This window comes from Oncorhynchus masou, chromosome 28 (assembly GCF_036934945.1).
Source record: "Oncorhynchus masou masou isolate Uvic2021 chromosome 28, UVic_Omas_1.1, whole genome shotgun sequence".
Classification (NCBI taxonomy): Eukaryota; Metazoa; Chordata; class Actinopteri; order Salmoniformes; family Salmonidae; genus Oncorhynchus; species Oncorhynchus masou.
This window is the reverse complement of record NC_088239.1, coordinates 73,522,600-73,531,581: the sequence shown is the minus strand read 5'-3', so window position 1 is coordinate 73,531,581 and position 8,982 is coordinate 73,522,600. Positions and strand designations below refer to the sequence as shown.

Here is an 8,982-nt window from a genome sequence, read left to right as displayed (position 1 = left end):
ATGGAGGTAGATATGTATAGGGGTAAGGTGACAGGGATACTGGGGTGATGGAGGTATATATGTATAGGGGTAAGGTGACAGGGATACTGGGGTGATGGAGGTAGATATGTATAGGGGTAAGGTGACAGGGATACTGGGGTGATGGAGGTAGATATGTATAGGGGTAAGGTGACAGGGATCCTGGGGTGATGGAGGTAGATATGTATATGGGTAAGGTGACAGGGATACTGGGGTGATGGAGGTAGATATGTATAGGGGTAAGGTGACAGGGATACTGGGGTGATGGAGGTAGATATGTATAGGGGTAAGGTGACAGGGATACTGGAGTGATGGAGGTAGATATGTATAGGGGTAAGGTGACAGGATACTGGGGTGATGGAGGTAGATATGTATAGGGGTAAGGTGACAGGATACTGGGGTGATGGAGGTAGATATGTATAGGGGTAAGGTGACAGGGATACTGGGGTGATGGAGGTAGATATGTATAGGGGTAAGGTGATTAGGCAACAGGATATAAGATAAACAGGGTAGCAGCAGCTTGTGGGTATGTAGTTTTTATAAATGTATGTGCATATTATGTGTGAGTGAGAAAATGGAGTGTTTGTTTTGGAGTGACCGTGTGTAGGGCCCTGTGAGTGTGCATAGATGGTGCAAAACACTGAAATAAAAGGTCAATAAAGATGCAAGGTAAACTTGGTCCGTGTAGCAATTTTGTTAGCTAATTATCAGTCGTATTGCTTGGGGATAGAAGCTGTTCAAGCTCTTGCTGGGCTGCAGCAGAGAATCTATGGCTTGGGTGGTTGGGGTCTTTCACCTGATATGGAGGTCCAGGATGGCAGGGAGTTTGGCCTCAGTGATGTACTGGGCTGCCCACACAAACCTCTGGAGTGCCATGCGATCGAGGGCGATGCTATTGCTATACCAAGCAGTGATGCAGCCAGTCCATATGTTCTCAAAGGTACAGTTGTAGAACCTTTTCAGGATTTGAGAGCCCATGCCAAACTTTTTCTGCTACTCTGTTTATTATACAAACATAGTCACTTTACCTCTACCTACATGTACATATTACCTCGACTATTTTATTGTTGCAATTTTTTAATTAATTATTTTCTTCAGTTTATTTCAGTAAATACTTTAACACATATTTTTCTTAACTGCATTGTTGGTTAAGGGCTTGTAGGTAAGCATTTCACTCTAAGGCCTATCTATACCTGTTGTATTTGGCGCATGTGAATTCTATATCTTTTTGATTTAGTGACGCCAAATTAAAATCACCAGAACCAGAAAGGCAGCCTCTCCCCGACTCCACTATCCTGTCTGCCCGGTGAATGAAGAATCCACCGAGTTGGATAGTCATGGGGTGCATCTTGTTTGAGAACCATGTTTCTGAAAAGCAAGGAACATGGCAATACTTGGGCTATAAGAAATCATTTTTATTCAATGGGGCTAGGCAAAGCAAAGATGACAAAATAAATGTCTTTACACTTGGACAACAACATGGCTTAAAGTACAGTATGCTTACAATATCAACAAGTCTTTTAAACAAATACATTATATTCATACAGTTTAAGGGGGCACTTTGTCATGACAAGGTGCTCTACTCAATTGACACAACAGAATCATTCAAATTGTCCAAAGCACAGCATATGACAACCATGTCATATAACTGAGGGGAGTCTCTTCTTTCATGTCTGGAAAAAGATGAAGAAGTAGTAGAAACTGATGCTGCTGCAGCATTACTCATCTTCACAGGGGAATCCAGTCAACATGGGTGTCTTGATATAGGTCAGCTGGTGAACCTACTGTACATAAACACATGAGAAGCACACCTGACGTTAGAATATCAAATCTTCAGGTCCCCTATACCATCGGGGCTCTTAAGTGTTTGGTTGTGTTTAATTCATTCAGGTGTTTTAGTGTTATATAAAGATTACATCTATTGTTGGGCATATTCTATTGTCCAGCATATTCCATTGAGGCCTTTGTCCTATGCGGTAATGTCCATATATTCTCCCTCATCTTATGAATAAAGTTATAAAATTATCATTGAGTTATCATATGAATGTTTTTTTGAACAATAATTTCCTTCAGACTATATGGACATCATATTGTACAATTTGTGTCTACCCTTTTCATGGTCATGGCAAGAAGGGAACCTTTTGTAAAATTAACGTAATATTTTACATTTCATAGCAGATACTGAGAATATACGCTGCAGGTTAGAAGAATTAGGATAAGGTTGTGAAAAAAGGTAAGGTTAGCTAAAAAGCTAAATAAAACTTTTTTATGTCAATTTGCGAAAAACTGGATCCCTTTTAGCCAAGACCGCTTTTCAGCCTAGATTATTAGGTAAAGACAGTTTCAAGTTGGATATTCAATGGATATTCGCGCTTTCAAACCTCAATAGCTTTCAAACCACTTGAGCCACAGACTCCAAATAACTGTCATGATGTTGGAAAAATTGTGCACAACATTGCACAGGTCTTATTTTCACGATTCGGACATTAATTTGCTTTCCAAAGCTAATAAATGTGGAAATGTGAGCAGCATTTTGTATTCCAAGTTGAATTAGTTAGGGAGCACAATGTTTTTTTACATTCACATTTCAATAGCTCCTTGGTCATGTGACCTACTGACTTCAAACAAGGTTCAGAATGTCCACTGACTACCCTTCTTTATTGCACACCCTTTAGTTTGTGCATTTTCATCTCACATCGTTTTACATTAATTTTTCAAAATGTAGAATTTCAAGAGCCCCTTGGTCATGTGACTTCAAACAAGGTTCAGGATGTCCACTCTGTGGGCCTACACATTGCACACCCTTTGGCCATTTTAATCTCACATGGTTTTACGTGCATTTTTCAAAATGTAAAATTTCAATAGCTCCTTGGTCATGTGACCTAATGTGACCTAATGTCCAATGACTGCCCTTCTACATTGCACACTCTTGTACTGTAAAATCACGTGGTGTAACGTACATTTTTCATAGTTTCAAATTTGCAATAGCTCCTTGGTCATGTCAATTACACACTTAAGAAGCATGCAGTGGATTTACACCCATGTTGCATAATCTCTAGTCATGTATCTTCTATATTATTGTACATTAATATTAGTTTGACAATTAGGGGGTTCAGTCCAGTGTTGTGTTTACCCTTTTCTTTAATATTTATCTACAATAATTGGTAGTTCTAAGTACCTATTTCCCCAGTTTTTTTATTTGTCCACAGTATTTAACAGTGGTACACAATAGGAGAGACAGATAATATCTCCTTTCGCCGTTAATATCAACCATAAAGGAAAAGGGCAAAGTACGAGAGTCATGCTATTACTTGTCCAAAGCAGGGATGGAGAGTGAGCCATAGTACGAGAGTCATGCTATTACTTGTCCAAAGCAGGGATGGAGAGTGAGCCATAGTACGAGAGTCATGCTATTACTTGTCCAAAGCAGGGATGGAGAGTGAGCCATAGTACGAGAGTCATGCTATTACTTGTCCAAAGCAGGGATGGAGAGTGAGCCATAGTACGAGAGTCATGCTATTACTTGTCCAAAGCAGGGATGGAGAGTGAGCCATAGTACGAGAGTCATACTATTACTTGTCCAAAGCAGGGATGGAGAGTGAGCCATAGTACAAGAGTCATGCTATTACTTGTCCAAAGCAGGGATGGAGAGTGAGCCACAGTACGAGAGTCATGCTATTACTTGTCCAAAGCAGGGATGGAGAGTGAGTGAGCATGCATTACTTGTCCAAAGCAGGGATGGAAAGTGAGCCATAGTACGAGTCATGCTATTACTTGTCCAAAGCAGGGATGGAGAGTGAGCCACAGTACGAGAGTCATGCTATTACTTGTCCAAAGCAGGGATGGAGAGTGAGCCATAGTACGAGAGTCATGCTATTACTTGTCCAAAGCAGGGATGGAAAGTGAGCCATAGTACGAGAGTCATGCTATTACTTGTCCAAAGCAGGGATGGAGAGTGAGCCATAGTACGAGAGTCATGCTATTACTTGTCCAAAGCAGGGATGGAGAGTGAGCCATAGTACGAGAGTCATGCTATTACTTGTCCAAAGCAGGGATGGAGAGTGAGCCACAGTACGAGAGTCATGCTATTTCTTGTCCAAAGCAGGGATGGAGAGTGAGCCACAGTACGAGAGTCATGCTATTACTTGTCCAAAGCAGGGATGGAGAGTGAGCCACAGTACGAGAGTCATGCTATTACTTGTTCAAAACAGGGATGGAGAGTGAGCCACAGTACGAGAGTCATGCTATTACTTGTCCAAAGCAGGGATGGAGAGTGAGCCATAGTACGAGAGTCATGCTATTACTTGTCCAAAGCAGGGATGGAGAGTGAGCCACAGTACGAGAGTCATGCTATTACTTGTCCAAAAGCAGGGATGGAGAGTGAGCCATAGTACGAGAGTCATGCTATTACTTGTCCAAAGCAGGGATGGAGAGTGAGCCACAGTACGAGAGTCATGCTATTACTTGTCCAAAGCAAGGATGGAGAGTGAGCCATAGTACGAGAGTCATGCTATTACTTGTCCAAAGCAGGGATGGAGAGTGAGCCACAGTACGAGAGTCATGCTATTACTTGTCCAAAGCAGGGATGGAGAGTGATCCATAGTACGAGAGTCATGCTATTACTTGTCCAAAGCAGGGATGGAGAGTGAGCCACAGTACGAGAGTCATGCTATTACTTGTCCAAAGTAGGGATGGAGAGTGAGCCATAGTACGAGAGTCATGCTATTACTTGTCCAAAGCAGGGATGGAGAGTGAGCCACAGTACGAGAGTCATGCTATTACTTGTCCAAAGCAGGGATGGAGAGTGAGCCATAGTACGAGAGTCATGCTATTACTTGTCCAAAACAGGGATGGAGAGTGAGCCACAGTACGAGAGTCATGCTATTACTTGTCCAAAGCAGGGATGGAGAGTGAGCCATAGTACGAGAGTCATGCTATTACTTGTCCAAAGCAGGGATGGAGAGTGAGCTGGTGAGGTTGGCTGCAGTGGGTTTGCTGGTCAATACATATACTGAACATGTAATCACAGTAATGGTGGCCAGTAAATCAATGAATAAAAATGTAATATTGACAAATTAAACATAAATTGTAGACCTTTCATCTTTTCCAACATGTCAGACACTTAATTGAAGTTAAGTATGAAACATTTCACAGTGTTAACTTTCTCTTTATCCCTGGTTGATGTACATTTCAGAGCCTCTTCAGTGTGGATGGGATATAGCATACATTTTTAACAACAAAGACAGCACTTCCAGTTTGTGTTCTTCACTCTGTTGAACTCTTTTGTCTTCATTCCTAGGAACAGCACATGGAACCACCGTTGGCATGCAGAACATTCAATCAAAACAAAACGTAACACGTTATAAATAATATCAAACATCAATGCAGTATGACGAATTAGTCATCCATTGTGTTATCTCATATATTGTCTTACATGCCGTCACTGTTGTCAAAAGATTATAAACATGTTAAATGAAGTTACTAACCCAGTCCGTCTTTGGGCCACATCCAGGGTCTTTATCAGTGTCACACATGAAGCAGTGGGTTTGTTGAACTGTGAAATCATAGGCATGAACTGAACACATGGCTGTCCCACACAACTACATCAAAATAAAGAATTTACATTTACTTTGAATTAAACGTCCTTACATACCAGACATTTTTTGTCTATCCTCAGCCATTTCTTTCCGCAGTTGCTCCGTGTGTTTTTGAAGGTTCCATATCAATTTGGGATGTTGGGGAAGTTCTGTGCAACTTCCTTGGCCATCTACACCAAAGAATAAATGAGGGTTTTTGACCTAATTGTCACACAACAGCTAACCATTCATTATTGAAAATATAACTATAAAACCTGCATTACAAAGACCCCACAGCTGAAGGTGTCCTGCTGCATGGTGGGAGTTATTTCCCCTCTACACTTAATGTCCAGCCAGTCTTCTTTTCCATGGCAGGATCTTCTCATTTTGAAGTATTCTCTTTTTATGTAAAATAATGGAATTCTGATTAGTTATAGAAAAATGGATACACAAGCCAAATGTGTATGCTATTTTCCTTATCACTATAATATAGTAGTAATTTATTAGTATAGGTAAATTCCTTTATTCCCCATTCTTCACACAGCCTAAATTATAAGCACTGAACCATTTACAGGACAATAATAAAAGTAGCATATAGGATCCAACTCTATAACAGAGTGAATAAATGTAGAGCGTTTGTAGACTTTAAGAAAAAAATATGAAGTGACAGTTTCATCAGTATGTGCTTAAAGAAAGTCAAAGTCAATATCACAAAGATCACAGATGACAGTGCCCACAAAATCTATGACAATAGAGATTGAATTGTAAACACCAAAGTGTGTTTGTCAAAATAATATCTGAAAATATCAGTTGTTGAACATAATACTTCTATTTGCAATATTCCATGTACCAACACTACATGTAGGATGGACATAAGACATTCCCACATACAGTATTAAAAAAATATATTATTTCACCTTTTTTCAACGAGGTAAGCCAGTTGAGAACAAGTTCTCATTTATGGTTAGAGCGTTGGACTAGTTAACTTTGCGGTTGCAAGATTTGAACCCCTGAGCTGACAAGGTGAAAATCTGTCGTTCTGCCCCTGAACAAGGCAGTTAACCCACAGTTCCCCGGCAGTCATTGAAAATAAGAATGTGTTCTTTGGATGCAACTCAGCATTCTTTGTCCTCCAAACACGACGAGTTGCGTTTTTACCAAAAAGTTCTATTTTGGTTTCATCTGACCATATGACATTCTCCCAATCTTCTTCTGGATCATCCAAATGCTCTCTAGCAAACTTCAGACGGGCCTGGACACGTCTGGCACTGCAGGATTTGAGTCCCTGGCGGTGTAGTGTGTTACTGATGGTAGGCTGTGTTACTTTGGTCCCAGCTCTCTGCAGGTCATTCACGAGGTCCCCCCATGTGGTTCTGGGATTTTTGCTCACCGTTCTTGTGATCATTTTGACCCCACGGGGTGAGATCTTGCGTGGAGCCCCAGATCTTTAACCACATAATGGTTAAAGAGCTATTGAAATGTGAGCATTTTGATTTGTCACTATGTTGACGGTCCATAACTACTGTTGGTGGACGTAAGGAAAACTACAGGCGGATATCCGTCGAATATCCAACTTGATACTCTTTACCTCGGTCTAGATTACATGGTTGCTTTCAAGACAAGGTCGTTCTAATTGATCTGTTGTCAGTAGAGTAGGCCTAGACTACCATCGTATTAAAAAAAGATTCTGTTAATGTCTCCAGTGATATAACGTGTAGTAGAATTGCATTTAAAGTTATCAACGGCCACATGTTTCCCGTGCAAAGGAAAGAAACGTGTCTGATATAGCCTATTAACATATGCCACTACGCGCTTATTAACAGCCGAAATGATCACTATCCAATCTACTCATCACATTAGGAATAGTAGGTTCACATTAGCCCGCAAATGCGACGATAGAGGCATGCAATACCTTGTTATATGGGGCATTTTTATGGTGAAAAAAAATGGATTTCCAAAACTTGAAACTCACGCGACACATGCTAAAAGCTAGACTACAAGCTATCGAGCCAACTAATTCTGCTTAGTGTTGTTAACGCCTGGTTAGCATAACAGCGAAACTAAAATCAAAATCGATAAGACTTGACCTACCAATGATGAAATGATCGTAGCAGCAAACCCTGTATTGACAGCTGTCTGGGTTGAGGTCTTGATGGGCAAAAAGGTTTATTCGCTTCTCTGAGTTCTTGAGTCTTATCTCATTGGTATTGCCAATGATGTTTCATGATTGCGGGGAATCTGTAAACATATTTTTCCCCCTTTGTGTTTCCGGCCTCGTTTGAGCAGCCATATACTCCACAGAAAATGACCGTGGTGATGAATCAACTAGTTCCAGTCACTTTTATCATTCAGTTTGGGGTAGGCCCTCGGCTGTTGTCAGAATAATTAATGCAGTAGTCTTCCAACATAGCCGCCAGGAGGCGTTCTCCGTCAACTGAAAGCTCTCCAGGGTTGCCAGGTCCAAATAAAATTTCTAGCCCGATGACATGTGAAAACCCACTCACAAGGCCTTTTTGCAATAAGAGGGGAGTTGCCACATTTATCAAATAAACCCCTTTTCCATAACGTTTTCGAGCGAAATAAGAAGGAATATCAACATTATTTTTAACAACGTAGGCTACGAAGTAAAATTAGGGTTTTCCATCAAAATAATAATTAAAGCGAATTTAAAGATATGTTGCAAGAGAAAAGACAAACTGCCCTTAAACTCTAAAGATCATTTTCCATCAATGGATGTCAGTCAACTTGTTTTGACTGCTATGATTAGGCAACAAGGCCCGAGGTGTGGTATATGGCCAATATCCCATGGCTGAGGGCTGTTCTTAGGACATAGGACATATACCACAGGCCATATACCACAAAGAACAGCCCTTAGCCATGGTATATTGGCCATATACCAGAAACCCCTGAGGATCCTTATTGTTATTATAAACTGGTTACCAACATAATTAGAACAGTAAATTTAAGTTGTCATTCCCGTGGTACGCCTCTGATATACCATGACTTTCAACCAATCAGCATTCAGGGCTCAAAACACCCAGTTAATAATTGTAAATCAATCCTGTTTGCGCATGTGCATAACTATCGATAAATCCGACAGGAGAGTTTGAGCGAAGAAAGTTAGACAGGATCTTGAAATCTCTGTGCAAGAAGCACTTGGATGAACTTAAAGAAACTAATGTTAGACTATATTTTGGCAATTGTGCCATTATTATGTGCCAGAGGTTAAGACTACAAACCGTTACAAATGGCCTATATGTGAGATTTACTTATTTTATTAGGCATAGGCTACTGACTAAAATCTGGGTTTATAATCGCAATTACATTTTGCTATGGTTTGCTGAGCTAGATGCAGGGAGGCTATAGCCCCTGATAGGCCAACATCTAA

The 8,982-nt window shown here is 40.6% G+C and overlaps 1 long non-coding RNA gene across 1 annotated transcript; it reads right to left on the bottom strand.

Moving 5' to 3' along the window:
* Positions 1 to 1,412: 1,412 nt before the first annotated feature.
* On the bottom strand, positions 1,413 to 7,988 carry LOC135518241 (uncharacterized). Its single transcript, XR_010452123.1, has 5 exons — positions 7,686 to 7,988; positions 5,672 to 5,785; positions 5,505 to 5,572; positions 5,245 to 5,313; positions 1,413 to 1,802 (listed from the first exon to the last, which is right to left on the bottom strand). It is a non-coding gene; the product is annotated as an uncharacterized LOC135518241 (long non-coding RNA).
* Positions 7,989 to 8,982: the final 994 nt, after the last annotated feature.